The 18,187-nt window shown below is 44.3% G+C and overlaps 1 pseudogene; it reads right to left on the reverse strand.

Annotated features, from left to right (window-relative positions):
- Positions 1-403: 403 nt before the first annotated feature.
- Positions 404-18,187, reverse strand: part of LOC128343800 (zinc finger protein 91-like) — a 36,864-nt pseudogene continuing 19,080 nt past the window's right edge.

An 18,187-nucleotide genomic window follows, 5' to 3' on the forward strand; every position in this document is an offset into this window, starting at 1 on the left:
AAGCTGGAGATTATAATTTCCATAGTTATTTCAGCCCGCTTCTTAATAGGGATGTGCATGAACGGGTTCTAAGCCAGCCCCAGTTAGAAGAGGCAACAGTGGAGTTAGGGCCACAAGCCTTGCAGCTCTTATGGGGCTGGAGCAAATCACTGTGTTGTGGCTCCGCCCCGCACAGCAACTGTGGGATTATTACGGCCAGCAGCAGATGAGGGCTGGCTGTTACTGAGTGGCCCCATGAGTTGAGTTCTAAGAAGCAGTGGCTGTTATAGGGAGGAGTAGGGGGTAGAGGTGGCAGTAAGCTCCCCTCTCCCTATGCTAATTCTGAGGCCAAACGGGGGCCAAGGAGGCGAGAGCACCAGGATGGTCCTGGGTCACAGCTCCAGAACAGACAGGACAACCCAAAAGCAATTCAATAAATGTATAACGAAATAAAAAATGGGCAAGCATGTCCTCCAAAGATCGATCAACTGAAAGAGGACAGCATCGTATTGTTACCCTAACCTTTTGCTCTGTGTAAGGTTAAGGTAAAGTGTGCCGTCAAGTTGATTTCAACTCCTGGCAACTACAGAGCCCTGTGGTTGTCTTTGGTAGAATACAGGAGGAGTTTATCATTACCATCTCTGCACAGTATGAGATGATGCCTTTCAGCATCTTCCTATATTACTGCTGCCTGATATAGGCGTACCAGCAGGGATTCAAACTGGCAACCTCTAGCTTGATGGCCTGAGCCATTAGGTGGCTTAGGATCCCATTATTCAGCTTTGATCACGGCAAACTAGAGATTATAATGTCTGGAGGTTTTTCAATCCCCTTCCTAATAATCCTCAACATGAAATATGCCTTTTTCACAGTTCCGCACACCGAGTGGAAACTTTCAAGAGCTGTCTGCCACAACCCCAAGATGCACATCAACAGCTCAGACCCCATCAGTGTATATCTGGAGGTGGGGTTTTTGCCCCAGTGTGCATCCCTTTGCATTTATATTGAACTGTTGATCCAAGAAACATCCAACTAAATGTGTGGATAAAGGTCAGTCGATAAAGTTACTGCTCTGTGCTTCTCTAGAAGAGAAAGAGGCCATAGGAGTTTTCCAGAGCTGAAGATTAACTGTGCAACGAAGCACTATGTTTTACAAGCAAGGCTCCTATATTAAAGATATCCTGTGCAAAAGTTCACACAAAAATATAAATGTACATAATTCAGGTCTATGGGATCCTTTCCTGTTTCTGCCACAGGACATTAGTGCAACTCTTTTCCTTAATCAACATGAATCACCAGAGTGGATTACTTTATGTGAACCACGCGCCAAGAATCTATATGGTCTCTCTCCAGTATGGATTCTTTGATGCCTAGTAAGCTTTCCACTCTCACTGAAGCTCTTTCCACACTCCAAGCATTTATATGGTTTCTCCCCTGTATGGATTTTTTGATGCCTATTAAGTGTTCCGCTCTGACTGAAGCTCTTTCCACAAACCAGGCATGTATATGGTTTCTCTCCAGTATGGGCTCTTCGATGGCTATTCAGTTTTCTGTTCTCGCTGAAGCTCTTTCCACACTCCAAGCATTCATACGGTTTCTCTCCAGTGTGGGCTTTTTGATGGATAATAAGCATTCCACTCTGACTGAAGCTCTTTCCACACTCCAAGCACTGATATGGTTTCTCTCCAGTGTGGGCTCTTTGATGGCTAGTAAGATGTCCGCTCTGACTGAAACTCTTTCCACACTCCAAGCATTTATATGGTTTCTCTCCAGTGTGGGCTCTTTGATGGCTAGTAAGTTTTCCAATTTGACTGAAGCTCTTTCCACACTCCAAGCATTTATATGGTTTCTCTCCTGTGTGGGCTCTTTGATGGCTAGTAAGTGTTCCACTCTCACTGAAGCTCTTTCCACACTCCAAGCATTTATAAGGTTTCTCTCCAGTATGGGCTTTTTGATGCCTAGTAAGGCTTGTGTTGGCAATGAAGCTCATTCCGCACTCCAAGCATTCATATGGTTTCTCTCCAGTATGCATTCTTTGATGGTCAGTAAGGCTTCTGTTGGCACTGAAGCTCATTCCACACTCCAAGCATTTATATGGTTTCTCTCCAGTATGGGTTCTTTGATGGCTAGTAAGATTTCCACTTTGACTGAAGCCCATTCCACACTCCAAGCATTTATATGGTTTCTCTCCAGAATGGGTTCTTTGATGGCTAGTAAAGGTTCCACTCTGACTGAAGCTCTTTCCACACTCCAAGCATTTATATGGTTTCTCTCCAGTATGGGTTCTTTGATGGATAGTAAGATTTCCGCTCTGACTGAAGCTCTTTCCACACTCCAAGCATTTATATGGTTTCTCCGCTATGTGCATTTCCCACTGAGGTTCAAAGCTTGATTCAGAACAAGAGATTTTCCTTTTCAGAGGGCATATTCTCCTTTCTGTTTCTTTCTGCCTTATTTTTTGGATTCCCATTTTATGGACTTCTCCATGATGAGAAACAGAAGATCCATTCCTGTTCTTCTCTTTTGCTTCTGTTTTCATTCTCTGTCTTTCCCTCTTTTTCCAGTTAGCACCTCCCTCAATCCTCTCCTCACTGTCATCTGCTGGAATGAAGAGAGAGAATAGTTAGAGCCTGGGATGGAAATGGAGCCTCCAATCACTGCTCAACCCCAACTTAATGTGTTCTTTTGACGGAAGAACAAGAAAGCCAGACTGGTCTGTGTTACTTAGACATGGGTGGATGTGGCGGGCAGAGTCCTAGCTGTCACCATCCAGATTCTCAAGCCAGCCGCAACCCAGGCTCAGTGGGTGGGTGGGTAGGGCATCACAATCAGGATTTCATCTTGTTCACTGGGTACCCCACTGGGATATTCCTCAGTTTGCAGTGTCTGTACTTGGTATTTGCATACCTTGCTCTCTTGGTGCCTAACCATCTCCCTCCCTGGGTTGACAGAGGTAGCCATAGGGCAGTATTAAAGTCCCTCAGGGTAGTTATCTTGGGGGCGTTTCAGCACTGGCTCTGAGGCCGCCTTCTTTGGTGTCACTCTGGATTTCATAGCCCCCATGAGTAAGCCCCAACTAATATAATAAAATAGACTTTTTCAAAGTTTCATTATTATTGTATATATGTCACATTTCCAAATCAGCAGAGCCCAGCTTTCTTCTTGATTGCTTATTTATTTGTTACCCTTGTACCCCACTCTTCATCCAAACAGCCCAGATTGATCTACATGGCTATACAACAAGCCTGTTAGGTAGATTAGGCTGAGACAGAAGTGATCGGCCCCGAGTCACCCAGGGAGTTTTGTGGCCTAACAGGGTTTTCAGCTTGGGTCGCTTCAGCCTCAGCCCATCAACTAAACCACTACACCGGAATGGCCTTCTGACATAGGCTGGAAACCCTTGCCGAAATATGGACTTAGCCATTCTGATTTCGTGTAATTCAGTCTATAGACAGACACAGATCAAAAATACACTAACTTTTTAAACAACACAGGGAAAGATATTCTTCTGTTAGACAAATTTAAGACCACATCATCTGCGTACAATGAAATCTTAAGTTCTTTATGACCCAGTTTTATTCTTGTAATCCTCTCCTCATCTGATAGATTTAGCAAGAGGTTCCATAACTAATGCAAATAATAACGTAGAGTGGGCAACCTTGCCTTGTTCCTCTTTCCAAATGAAATTCATTTGACAATATACCATCTGCCAAGATCCTCCTGACTAAAGATTTTTAATACATGTTTTATCAAATCAGTGAAATTCTCTCCAAGTCCAAATGCTTCTAAAGTCTGTAATAAGTATAGGTGTTTAACTCTATCAAATGCTTTCTCAGCATCTAGAAACACAAAAGCTCCCTCTTGATTGTTTTATCTTGTCAAGATGAGATTCTTTCAAGAAAAGGGGCCAAAGCTGCCGGGAACTTGTTTTATCCCAATTACCACCTCTTATCTTGAAATAAACACCCTGCCAGTACCATAATAATACCCAGGTCTAGTTGGAACAAGTAAAACAACTCAAGTACTTTGGTGTAATATTTCAGGTCTCTGGCTGCAGATCTGCGCATAGAGAATAGGTTAGCCAGAATGCTAAGAAGAGCGCACAGGCAATTCAATCTTATTACTACTCCAGGGGTGCCCGTTTTATCCCTGCGGCTATTAAACTCTTTGAGGCCAAAGTCCATGTACAGCTCTTGAATGGAGTGCAGCTGGGCATATACTCTATACCCAGTTATCCCAGTTACCCCTGCTAACTGGGCAAAGAGGCACCTTTTACCGTGGTGATTCTCTTTATTTAGCAGGGGGAGAGTGACTGGCCCTATCTACCCCCAGCACAGTACTTCCAGTGACTCTTGCTGGTGTGTGTCTTATGTTTCTTTTTAGATTGTGAGCCCTTTGGGGACAGGGAGCCATCTTATTTGTTTGTTATTTCTCTTTGTAAACCGCCCTGTGCCATTTTTGGAAGGGCAGTATAGAAATTGAATTATTATTATTATTATTATTATTATTATTATTATTAATATAAATTAGAAATGGTTCAATCTAATTTTCTGAAAAATATATTTCAGGTCCTCAGGTGCATTCCTAGGGCTGTTCTATGGCTGGAAGCAGGGTTGCTCAACATAGAGGCTAGGGCTTGGATTATTATTATTGAATTACGGCTTAAGCTGATTTTCCATCCCATTGGTTTAGTGCCATTGGTGTAAAAAAGGGGTGGAAGAAAGGCTATATTATTACGATTTTTCTCCCACCACACTGCTAACTCTGGGTTACGAAAACGCCAGATTCAAAATAGGGGAAATAATTTATGATATGATATGATATACGATATGAAGCGGCAAATTGATCAGAGCTCCATTCCGGTTGGTGTCTTTTTGGGCAATCAAATTTTGAGCTTTACCCCAGCCAACTATTTGAACCAGCTAACAGTCCCAAAGTACTGCAGAGCTCTGACATTGGCCCGATGCAATGCCTTGTGCAAAGCTGTGATGGAAGGGAGATATCAAATAATTCCATATGGAGAGCGTATTTGCCCCTGTGGCTGTTGAGATTGAAACAATGGCTCATGTACTCTTGTACTGTCAGTATTACCGTGATATTTGGCATAAGCTCATCTCTTCAGATATTAGCTCATATCCGGGCTGTACTGATTCCTTTTACCTAAATTTCCTCTAGATCCTGTAATGTGGCTAGGTTCTGCCTTATAGCTAGCAAAATTCATTTAGAGCTCAATAAGAACTAAATATTCTAACACCTATATGTATGTTACCTCCACTCACTGGATATGTTGCTGCCATACGTAGTATAGAATACAATATGGTATGAGATTTAACAGTGCTCTGTATTTTTACATAATTTTGCTTTCTTGCTACCTTTATACTCAGGTCATTCTGATATTAGTGTTGATTAGCCTTTATGTATAGTTTTATGTTCATCGTTTTAACTTCTAGCTTCTTCTATTTATTATACTAAGTAATTTTATTGAGACTTTTTATTATTTTGTAGGAGTAGATCCAGCATAAGAGCAAAATAGACAAAAACAGTTCAAATAATCTACAGTAGATTATTTGAACTGTTTTTGTCTATTTTGTTCTTATGCTGGTCAAAGACCAAAATAACGACTATGCCTATGCCTAATTTGGGCAAATTATAGACGGGGGTTCTGTTCTTCTTTTCTACATACTCTTCATTATCTAACAAAATCTAATATAAATTTTATGAGACAGAGGTTTGGTAGCATAGGCTCTTCAAGGAAGAGAAAAACAATTTTACATTGGAAAAGACTTGCATAAAAGAGAACAACTTGCCATTACAAAAAAGGTTTGCTTTAAAATAAATGCATAAATTAAGACAGATCTTCTTTGAAATTAAACAAACAATAACCAATCAAGGCTTGAAAAACTCTCTTTTTCCTTCTCAGCTCCGGTATGCATTAAAAATTGGCTCTTAAAGTATCCAGGCTTCTCAGAAACATTTCTAGTCTTCTAGAAAGACTAGTTCCATCTTGCTTTTCTAAAAGTAACTTTTATTTATTTATTTTTTAAAGTCTTTAGACAGCACAGCCATGAGGCTGGCTGTTTGAAAATGTTGCTGGCTGTTTGAAAATGCAACCAGTTGCAAGTGGAAATATTGTTTTACTTATTCACGAGCAAGGTGTGTGTGTGTATGTTTTGTTTTTTAATCTCTTTCAGATTGCCAGATATATGCCTTATGATTGGCATCTTCACCTTACTTTGCATATTTATTTCATCCTCTCCAAGTCCTGCACTCAGGGAGTGTTATGGTTTAATGCAAATCTGGATTATTTTATTTATTTATGTATTACATTTCTATCCCGCTCTTCCTCCAAGGGGCTCAGAGTGGTGCACATGTTTATTTTTATCCTCATAACAACCCTGTGAGGTAGGTTGGGCGGAGCGATACATGACTGGCCCAGAGTCACCCAGTGAGTTTCATAGTTGAAAGGGGATTCAAACTTGGGTCTTCTTGGTCCTATTCCAACACTCTAACCACTACACTATGCGTAGCCTGGTCTTCCTGCGTTGACACGAGAGGAGCCATTTCTTGTCCCATAGCATCTTGCAAGCTGGAAAGCATGACTTTTGTGTCTATGAACTGAGCATCAGTTTTTCTGTTCAAGTACCAAGGCTATGCAGCCACCTAATGGCGCAGTGGGGAAGTAAATTGCCTAGTGAGCAAGAGGTTGCTAGTTCGAATCCCCGCTGCTTTGTTTCCAAGACTATGGGAAACACCTTTACCAGGTTCACCCCTCCTTAGGCAACCTGGTGGCCCCCGGAGACCGCCATATTGATGCCGAACTTAGTGCGGACACCCGATCGGCATAGCCCACTGCAGCCCAGAACTCCTGAGCTCTGGGCTGCTAAATAAATGAGTTCACCTTTATCAGGGAGCAGCAATATAGAAAGATGCTGAAAGGCATAATCTCATATTGTGCAGGAGATGGCAATGATAAACCCCTCCTGTATTCTACCAAAGAAAACCACATGGCCCTTTGGTCATCAGGAGTTGACACCGACTCGACGGTACAACTTTAACCGAGGCTACAGATAAGAGACTAGTCTGACTTGCACTAGGGAAAAGAATGTGAATAAGCAAAACAGTATTTCTGCCTCCACTTGGAGACGTTTAGATTGGGGATAGGTCATGAACCTGAAGACCAGTTGGAACTTATGTTTTTGACAGATGTTTTTGGACATCGGAGCATGAGATTTACACACACACCCCTAGTTCATAGCCTTGGCCAAGATTTTTTTTTTTAATTGCCAGCATAGCATAGTGGTTAGAATGTTGGAATATGACTGGGAAGAGCCAAGTTCAAATCCCCATTCAACATGAAACTCACTGGGTGACTCTGGGCCAGTCACATATTTCTCAGCCTAACCTACCTCATAGGGTTGTTATAAGTATAAAAATAATCATGTACACTGCTCTGAGCTCCTTGGAGGAAGAGTGGGATAGAAATGTAAAAATAAATAAATAAATAAATAAAAATGCTGGGTCCAAATGGGAACTCTCCTCTGGTAGCAGGCAACTTACAGGAATTAGCAGGCAATCTCTTACCCAGGCAAGATTCCCATTACATAGCTGAGAGGAGGAACCTTCTGCAGGACCCGTCTCTGCACAGATGCTGGATCTCCCTCTCCCAAGATGCTCTGGAAGGCTGAAATCTCTCTCCCTCCAGATTGCCAGTCTCCTGAGCTCAGTGGCCGAGCATCTTCACATGCACGAGGTCCCCGTTTCAGTCTCTGGCAGCATCTCCAGGTAGGACTGGGAAAACCCTCTTCTAAACTCTGAAGAGCTGCTGCCAGGCAGTGTAGAGACTACTAATTGAGGTGGCTGAAGGGTCTAACTCTACATAAGGCCGTGTCATATCTTTGGGGTTGTCCGATAGAGCATCCTCAGGGTTGAGTTTTATTTATTCCATTTATGTTCCACCCTTTCTCCCCTCAAAACAACCCTCTGAGGCAGGTCAGATTGAGAGATCACTGGTTCAGAGTCACCCAAGGAGCTTCATTGCTGAGGGACATTTGAGACTGAATCTTCCAGTTTGACACAAATAATTATACCGCACGGGCTCTTTGGTTCATAAGTGGATCTAACCCAATGCCTTGGCAATGTCTGTACTGCACTCTTGCCAACTGAGTGAACCAGACCAATCTCTCTCTTGCTAAACCTCCAATAAAAAAATAATTCACACATTATGTTGAACACTTGGATAAGTGCACTGGGTACCCTGGTACAGATCTGTACACAAGTACAGTCATGCATACGTTATGTTGAACAGAGGTACATCAGAACCCTTCTTCTCTGTCCCATGCATTTGAGGGGCCTGTTCCCAGGTACACTTTTGACATGAATGCAGGTTCAGTCAGTCACACAAACACATGAATGAGTGCACAGACATCTACACAACATCATATCTGAACCAGGCTTTTTACTCTCCCCTTTCAAGAAAGGAGCCTCACCAAGAGAAGCCACATCTCCCCTATTCTCCTGCATGACTTCCCTGTGCAGGGTTCTCTGGTCCAGATCCAGCAGAGCCCACTCCTCTTCTATGAAATGCACGGCCACCTCCTCAAAGCTCACCTGGCCCTGGAAGAGAGGAAGGAAACATGTTCACCCTTGCAGAAGGCATAATGGTTCTTGTTCAGCAGGAACACCCGCCAGCCTTGCCTGGGCCTCCGTCGCGATGGAGCACCGGATGGAAACCCCAGCCCACCAGGGAAAATGGCGGTCAAGCTCCCCGACCTGACAAGAGAGCAGCATGGGCCTGGCAGCAGGGTTGCCAACATTTCATTGCCAGAATAAGGCACACAAGTTTGGGGGCGGGGGCTGGCTGGTGGGGACCAGGAGGCGCATGCAGTGGTAATCAAGAACCTGAGTATCATTGACATATATGTAATTGAATTATATGCTATTGAATAATGCCAGCATTGTGATTATTTGGAACATTTTCAAGTTATACCACTTTTCAACCAAAAACTTCTCAAAATAAGAAGCTGCTTGCCCCACCACCAAAATGAGGGACAAATGCTGCCCCTACAGGGACCAACTTTTCAACCCTGAAATGAAGAACGTTCCGCGTAATGAGGGACAGTTGGCAACCCTAGCTGGCAGTCTGGCCGGCCTGAAAGCTCCCAAGAAGAGGAGACTGGGTCGTGAAGGGGAGGGCGAGGCGCATCGTGATGATGTCAGCAATGTGCCTCGAACTGATGGGAGGGGCTGAGAGAGGGAGGGGAAACAGGAGCAAACAGGGTAGGCACAGCAGAGGCATGTCAGTGATTATGGGGTTTAATAAAGAGGGGTGGGGCTCGTTTAGGAGAGGCTGGGATTGTGCTGCTTGTGCAGGAACCTATACAAAGGGGATAGGGCAAGGATGAGGAGAGCAAGGAGTGAGTCACAGGCCTTCAGAGAGAGGCTGTGAGGAGGACCAAGGTGAAGAGCAATTTCTTCCCCCTGGCATCAGTGCAACACCTTTCCCTTTGACCTGTCTCTGGTGACTCCCTGCCCTCCCCCCCCCGCCCCGGCTTTCTCTTGAATCTTCCCACCATGATTGTATCTACTTCATACTTTTCCTTCCACAAGACTCTTCACCCAAACCTCCCCCTGCTTTTTATCTCTCCATTTTGGGAGGTTCCTGGTTTCAGGAAGTTCCAGGGTCCACATGTGCTGGAGAAAGGAGGGCGGGGGGGGGGGAAGATTCCTGCTTTCTACCCTAGAAAACCGCTACCAGTCATATGTAGACAATGGGAGCCAGGTTGACCAAAGATCTGACTCACTCAGCAGCTTCAGAGACTTTCTTTACTTGCCCTGTTCAGAACTCCTGTGGGGAAATCAGTTTGAAACTGCATTGAATATCATTCTAAGGGAGCACTTTGCTTTGCTGAAAAGAGAGGGAAAGAAAGCCCTCCTCCAGATCTTGGATGGGTTAACAGTGCACAGCATCTTGCTGTGGGGTGAAGTAGTAGGGGGCAGCGGTGGAGAACACAGGAACATGCCATATGCTGCCAGACCATGGGTCTATCTAGCTCAGTATTGTCTTCACAGACCGGCAGTGGCATCTCCAAGGTTGCAGGCAGGAATCTCTCTCAGCCCTATCTTGGAGGGAAGACATGACCAAGAGGTTCACATGGATAAGACAGTAAATTTCTTCTGGAAAAGTCTGCATGGTTATGTGCAGAAAGACAAGTGTATCTCTTCTAAACAGCAATGGGACAAATTGTGGAAATGGACGATAGACATACCCCCCCCCCGGAATTATTATTATTATTATTTCTTGTTTACACAGTCAGACAGGTGTTATCGACTGGTTTGTTTTACCCAGACATCGAGTCCTTCCCAAGGACCTGGGATGGCTGAATTTTATTGTCAGTTGTTATAGATATCGTCGCAGGATATAGGCTGTTCCCAGTAAAGCTGCTTTTTGTAACTGGCTGATGGTGATTTCTGTGGCCCCTATGGTGTTGAGGTGCTCTTCAAGGTCTTTTGGAACTGCACCCAGGGCGCCAATTACCACTGGGATTATTTTGGTCTTTTTCTGCCACAGCCTTTCAATTTCAATTTGTAGATATTTGTATTTGGTGATTTTTTCTATTTCTTTTTCTTCTATTCTGCTATCCCCTGGTATTGCTATGTCAATTATTTTAACTTGTTTTTCTTTCTTCTCAACTACAGTTATATCTGGTGTATTGTGTGGCAGATGTTTGTCTGTTTGTAGTTGGAAGTCCCATAATATTTTTACATCTTCATTTTCTACCACTTTTTCAATTTGATGGTCCCACCAATTTTTGGCTACAGGTAGCTTGTATTTTTTGCAGATGTTCCAGTGTATCATCCCCCCTGTTTGTAGTCAGTCTGTGCGATGATGATGATGATGATTACATTTATATCCCGCTCTTCCTCCAAAGAGCCCAGAGCGGTGTACTACATACTTGAGTTTCTCTTCACAACAACCCTGTGATGTAGGTTAGGCTGAGAGAGAAGTGACTGGCCCAGAGTCACCCAGCTAGTTTCATGGCTGAATGGGGATTTGAACTCGGGTCTCCCCGGTCCTAGTCCAGCACTCTAACCACTATACCACACTGGCTCCTGATGTGCCTTGAAATCCTGCCCCCCAACCCGGGAAGTTACAGTACTGCCTGCATATACTTTATAACCCTGTTGGTTACCAAATCCTTGCGTGTGAATCTTTGTATATATGATGTACAAACAACCACTTTTTATATAATTGTGCTTTGGAAACGTACTGTATGCTTTGGTAGTTTGTTGGTTTAATAAAAAAATCTTGTCCTATCTTGGAGAAGCCGGAGAGGGAGATTGAAACCTGCTCTTCCCAGAGCGACTCCATCCTGAGGGGAATATCTTACGGTGCTCACACTTCTAGTCTCCCTTTCATATGCAATGGGGCAGACCCTGCTTAGCGAAGGGGACAAGTCATGCTTGCTACCTGCTCTCTAAGTAACCTTGCATATTTTTGGAAGTCAGATTGGAGAGTCTGGAGTTACAAGAGCTGAAGAAGTGCAGAAAGGATCACTAGTAGTGATCTAGCCCCATCCCCATCAGTTGCCTTTGTCTTCTCCCTCCCTCCTGGCGTTCCCCACCAGCCCTCCCCCGTAGCACTCCCACCACGTTGGTTCCCTCCCCACAAATGCACATGCGACTCACCAGAGCCCCCGCAGGGATGAGGAGACCAGAGTCACTCCCCACCGCCCCCCAGCCCCAAGCGTGGAGGTCTCGGCTCCTTTTTCACGGGGTTTCCACGAAGTTCCGTCCGTGTGAAAGCAGGAACGTGGTAATTTTTTGCTCCTTCAGGGATCGGCCTCCAGCTCAACGCCAAGAAAATGCACCAAACGCACCGGGGAGAGGCATTTGCTGTGCAAGAGATCCTGCCCCTTCCCACAATTCCCTTCCTCCCCGAGAGACACAGCAGGACAGAGTGAAGAAATGGAATGTCTCTGAGGGACGAACCACTATGCGCGGCGATCCAAGGTGAATTGGAAGTTGCTGCTGTGCATCTCTTGTCTTTTTCTACCTCTACCGTTCTTCTGGGTTCAAACTGGGGTCGGTGGTTGAGGGCGGGGTTTGCACTGCAGCAAGAAGAGAGAAAGGGCTCTCTGGGAACGGGTGGAGGAGGAGTACTACGAAAAGAGAAAACTTAACTCTCCTGCCGGCAGCAGCAGCAGCTCTGCTGTGGTTCTCTTTTAATCCCGCTGCAAAGGGGAGCCCCGATTCTTTTGTTTTCAAACCCTCTTGATTCTCCTGCAAGCATCTCTCAGGGACCGAGCCAAATTCCGGGATGTGAGCCCTCTCTCCGGCTTATAAAACTCGGGATCCTCCTGGGTGCGTAGAAGCAGAGCTGCACCTATGTAATTTTGGAGCCTGCACCTAATGGCCATTTGGAGCGCGCCCCCCCTTCTCCCTATGCGCGCACACACAGTGACACATGCACGGGAGAGGTGGTCTTATGGCAGCAAGCATGACTTGTCCCCTTAGCTAAGCAGGGTCCACCCTGGTTGCATATGAATGGGAGACGAGAAGTGTGAGCACTGTAAGAGATTCCCCTCAGGGGATGGAGCCGCTCTGGGAAGAGCAAAAGGTTCCCAGTTCCCTCCCTGGCAGCATCTCCAAGATAGGGCTGAGAGAGATTCCTGCCTGCAACCTTGGAGAAGCTGCTGCCAGTCTGTGAAGACCATACTGAGCTAGATAGACCAGTGGTCTGATTCATTATATTACATGTTCCTATTTAATGCATGAGGGCCCAAACAGCACTACTCATTATTAAGTACTTCTACAAAGTGTTTTAAAGCTGCTTCCCTAATGCACAAATACATCTTATGTAGATTTAACTAAAGGTTTATTCAGCAACGACTCCATTTTATCCTTTTTCTTCCCTTTTAATTCCCCCTCTCCCCCTGCCCACTCTCTCTACATCATCCCTGTAGCGACAGGGACCTAACCCCTGGGACAAATATCCCAACAACAAAATATTTCTGGATAGAATACAACACAAAGCAAAAACACGACATAAAAAGGGCAACAACTAGAGAGAGAAGTCTCTCCTTCTGAAACTATCAGACAGCAATTCCTATACTAGATCAATTAGAAGAAGCGGGAATTCCCATTTATGTCCCAAACAAAAAGGCTGACAGAGGAATCCCTTCACCAACATGGATTAGTACAGAACCTCTGTCCAATAGCAACATGAAAATGTCAGGGCTCACTTACACACTCCTCCCTGAAAATACATTCACATGCAAAGGAAATTTATATGTCAGATTCCCTGCAGGAAGCTTAAAAAAATAATAATTAAAGACACAGTACCTGGCTGATTATTCAAAGAAAATCTAGAGCTTCTCAGAAAAAACAAATCAGTTGACTTGTGTTTTCTGTGAATTCCATCTTAAATAAGGAGATTCTTAACATTTTAGGGAACCAAATCCTGAATTCTGCATTATGTCTGGTTGCTTCATAGATGTCTGTTTATTTATTTATTTATTTTATTTACATTTATATTCCACTCTTCCAAGGAGCCCAGAGCGATGCAGTTAAGTTTCTCCTCACAACAACCCTATGAAGTAGGTTAGGGTGAGAGAGAAGTGACTGGCTCAGAGTCACCCAGCAAGTATCATGGCTGAATGGGGAGCTGAACTCCGGTCTCCCCGTCCTAGTCCAGCACTCTAACCACTACACCATGCTGGCTTTAAACCTCAGTACTAGTATCCTAATGTTTTAGTATCCTAAAAGTTAGTATCCTAAAGTTTTCTACCTCCAAGGGAAGGAATCTTCATCCAGAGGAGGGAATCCTTCCTCCACAGAAGACTTCTTCCTCCAGAGAAAGGAAACCTTAAGATACAAATCTTTGTGTGTCAGAGTCACTAGATGAATGGGATTATTCTATTTTGAAGGAACTGGAATGGAAAACCATTTAAGAAGATTAACAAATCAAAACCAGGCCAATTAAGTGCAAACACTGCTTGGGGTACCACAGTATTAAAAAACTCCCCTCCCACCACACATTCCATATATTATCAACAGGATCTTCTTTTCAATCTGTTCAGCACTTTCCTCTTTTTACAAAGTTGAACGTGTAGGACAAATGTGGAACTGTAGCTTTAGTGCTATACAAACAGCATGGAAAGGGCAACTGAAAGATAAAGTCTACATAACTAGGTTGGCTCACATTCAGTCTGAGAGACTATTTCTCATCTCTCTTTGGGCTAAACTACACATAAAATAACATGCTATTGCTTGTAACTTTGCCACAATGTCCCCACTCCCAAATGAAATTAGCCAGAGGAGACTGCATCCTTGAGTGAAAGACTAGCAAGTAGAGAGGAGATGTTTCATTCTTTCCTAGTGGGGCATTTTTCTCTTGTTATTTGACAGAACTTGAACAGTTCTGTATGGAGGAGTGGGCAAATATTGTTCCATCTAGATGTGCAAGGTTGATAGAGAAGTATCCCAACAGACTCAAGGCTGTTATTAAAGCAAAAGGTGGTTCAACAAAATATTGACATTGGGGGGTGATCCTTTTTCAATCTCAGTAATTCTTGTTTTTTATTTCTGACACTTTTTCTGGACTGTAATTGTGATGTTTTTCAGTTGGATGTTATAGGTTGCATTGGATACGTACAGCTGGTGAAGGGAATTTTCTTTGTGTTTTCATTTTAGGATGTAAGGGAACCAGAATTTAAGGTCTATCAAAGGGGGTGATTCTTTCCTATACCCACTGTATGTGTTCTTTGATGTCTAGTAAGTTCTCCGCTCCAGCTGAAACTCTTTCCACACTCCAAGCATTTATATGGTTTCTCTCCAGTATGGATTCTTTGATGGCTAGTAAGATTTCCACTCTTACTGAAGCTCTTTCCACACTCCAAACATTTATATGGTTTCCCCCCAGTATGGGTCCTTTGATGGCTAGTAAGTTTTTCTCTCTAACTGAAACTCTTTCCACACTCCAAACATTGATATGGTTTCTCTCCAGTATGGATTCTTTGATGTATAGCAAGTGTTTGCTCTCACTAAAGCTCTTTCTGCACTCCAAGCATTCATATGGTTTCTCTCTTATGTGCATTTCCCATTGAGGTTGAAAGCTTGGTTCATGAATTTCTCCATGATGAGAAACATAAGATCCTTTCCTGTTCTTTTATTTTGCTTCAGCGTTCATTCTCTGTTTCCCTCTCTTTTCCAAGCTGGCATCAACCAACAATCCTCCATTGCAAATTCCCTCCTTGTTCCTCTCCCCACTGTCTTCTGCTGGTATGAAGAGAGAAAATTGGTCAGAGCCTGGGATGGAAATCTAGTCTCCAATCACTGATCAACCCCCACTTAATGTGTTCTTTTGAGGGAAGAAGAAGAAACCTAGACTGTTCTGTGTTACCAAGACATGGGTGGATGTGGCAGGCAAAGGCCTAGCTGTCACCCTCCAGATTCTCAAGCCAGCCACAACACAGGAGCAGTGGGTGGGTGGGTGGGTGGGTGGGTGGGGTCACAATCAGGATTTCATCGTGTTCACTGGGTGCCCTGCTGGGAAACTCAGGCCTCTTCAGCTTAGTTCAACATTTTAACCACTACACCATAATGCCTTTGTGATACCTTTGCTGAAATGTGTATTTCACCATCCTGATTTAATGTAATTGATTCTATAGCCAGACAGATCTAAAATACATTAACACTAGCCAATCCTGCACAGAGCATCTGTGTGGCACTTTGGGGCCGGCTGTTTTCCCCTCCCTCTTCTCTCTTCCCCTTCCCTCTAGCCCTCCCGTTCCTCTCCCCCCCCCCGCACAGAGCTATGACGGTTGGCCAAGGGCCCTGCCACTGCTGCCTTTCTCTCCGTCCACCCACTGCCCGCTGCCGCCTTTCTCTCCCCCCTGCCCGCCTCTTTTGACAGTTTTTAGGAAAAAAGTAAATACATGGCTCTTCACCCAGGCTTCTGAATGAAAGTATTGCTTTTGCTGCTCCTGCTTTGTTTTTTATTTATTTTAAAATTGGATTTTTACATCATTCATTCATTCATTCATTTATATACTGCCCTTCCAAAATGGCTCAGGGCAGTTTACAGCACAATAAAAACAATTAAAACAAGTTAACAATTAAAATCAAACTATTAAAACACAATGAAACCAATTAAACAGACAAAAACCCTGGAAATCAGGGCAACAATTAAAAAAAAATTAAAACAGTCAATCATTTAAAACCCTGGAAGGCCAGGCCAAGCAGATAGGTTTTAAGGGCTCTCCTGAAGAACAGTAATGATCTCAAATTACCAATTTCTGCCGGGAGTGCATTCCACAGCACCGGAGGAGCTACAGAGGCCTGCCTCTGAGTTGCCACCAGAAGAACTGGTGGCAGCTGGAGATGGACCTCCTCAGATGACCTTAATGCGCGGTGGGGATCATGCAGAAGAAGGCGCTCTCTTAGATAACTCGGACATAAGCCATTCAGGGCTTTAAAGGTAATAACCAGCACTTTGTATTTTGCCCGGAAATATATTGGCAGCCAGTGTAGCTGTTTCAAAACAGGCATAATATGGTCTCTCCGGGTTGCCCCAGAGACCAATCTGGCTGCCGCATTCTGAACTAACTGAAGTTTCCGGACTACGTACAAAGGCAGCCCCACGTAGCATGCATTGCAGTTGTCGATCCGGGAGGTTACCAGCTGATGTACCACTGTTTTGAGGTCATCCTCTTCAAGGAATGGGCGCAGCTGTTGAATCAGCCGAAGCTGATAGAAAGCACTCCTGGCCATGGCCTCCACCTGAGATACCAGGGTGAGGCCTGGGTCCAGGAGTACTCCCAAGCTGTGCACCTGCTCCTTCTGGGGGAATGTAACCCCATCCAGGACAGGAAGATCTAACTCACTCCTCAGATTCTGAGCCCCCACAATAAGTACCTCTGTCTTGCTTGGATTCAGCTTCAATTTGTTCTCCCTCATCCAGCCCATTACTGCCTGTAGGCAGGCATTTAGAGAATGAGTGCCATTTCCTGAAGATTAAAAGGGGAAGTAGATTTGGGTGTCATCAGCATACTGATAACACCCAGCACCAAATCTCCTGATGTCCTCACCCAGCGGTTTCCTGTAGATATTAAAAAGCATTGGTGACGAAATGGAGTCCTGAGGGACTCCATATAACAGCTCCCATTTTGAGGAGCAACTGTCACCAAGTTCCACCATCTGGAATCTACCCGAGAGATAGGAGCAGAACCACTGCAAAGCAGTGCCTCCTATCCCCAACTCCCCCAGGCGATTCAGAAAGATACCATGATCGATGGTATCAAGCGCCGCAGAGAGATCCAAAGGAACCAGCAGAGTCACACTCCCTCTGTCAATTCCCTGGTAAAGGTCATCCATTAGGCCAACCAAGGCTGTCTCAACCCCATAGCCAGCTCTAAAGCCAGTTTGAAATGGGTCTAGATAATCAGTTTCCTCCAAGACTGCCTGGAGCTGGTCGGCCACCACCCTCTCAATCACTTTGCCCAACGAAGGGAGATTGAAGATTAGCCTGTAACTGTCCATCGCTAAGGGATCCAGGGAAGGCTTCTTTAGAAGTGGTCTAACCAATGTCTCCTTCAAAAAGGGGGCACCCTACCCTACCCTCCCTCAGAGATGCATTTATGATATTAACTAGGCCATCTCCAACAATCTCCCTGCTATACAGAAGCAGCCAAGTTGGTCAAGGATCCAGAACACAGGTGGTAGGCCGCATCACCCCAAGCAGCTTGTCCACATTCTCAGGAGTCACAGATTGAAACTGATCCAATCTAATACTGCAAGAGGGATTGCTGGACACCTCCTCCATAGACCCTGCAAAAATAATGGAGTCCAAGTCAGCCAGAATACAAGAGATCTTGTTTGCAAAAACACCATTAAAAGCCTCACAGCAGAATGACCCCAGGGACTGGTTTGAGGCAGAAGGAGCAGAAATCAAACTCCTCACAACCCGGGATAGCTCTGCTGAGCACGATTAGTAGTGAATAGAGATTTTATTTTTATATTATCTGTATTTTTGTATTTTATATATTGTTATCATTACATTGTTAACCGCTTTAAGATTATTTTCATGAAAAACAGCATATAAATACAACAAATAAGCAATACATTAATATACCACCTTTTCTAAATCAGGCTCCGTATTGTCTGCACGGACTGGCAGCGACTTCTTCTCCAAGGTTTCAGACAGAAGGTT

This window comes from Hemicordylus capensis, chromosome 2 (assembly GCF_027244095.1).
Source record: "Hemicordylus capensis ecotype Gifberg chromosome 2, rHemCap1.1.pri, whole genome shotgun sequence".
In the NCBI taxonomy this organism is placed as follows: Eukaryota; Metazoa; Chordata; class Lepidosauria; order Squamata; family Cordylidae; genus Hemicordylus; species Hemicordylus capensis.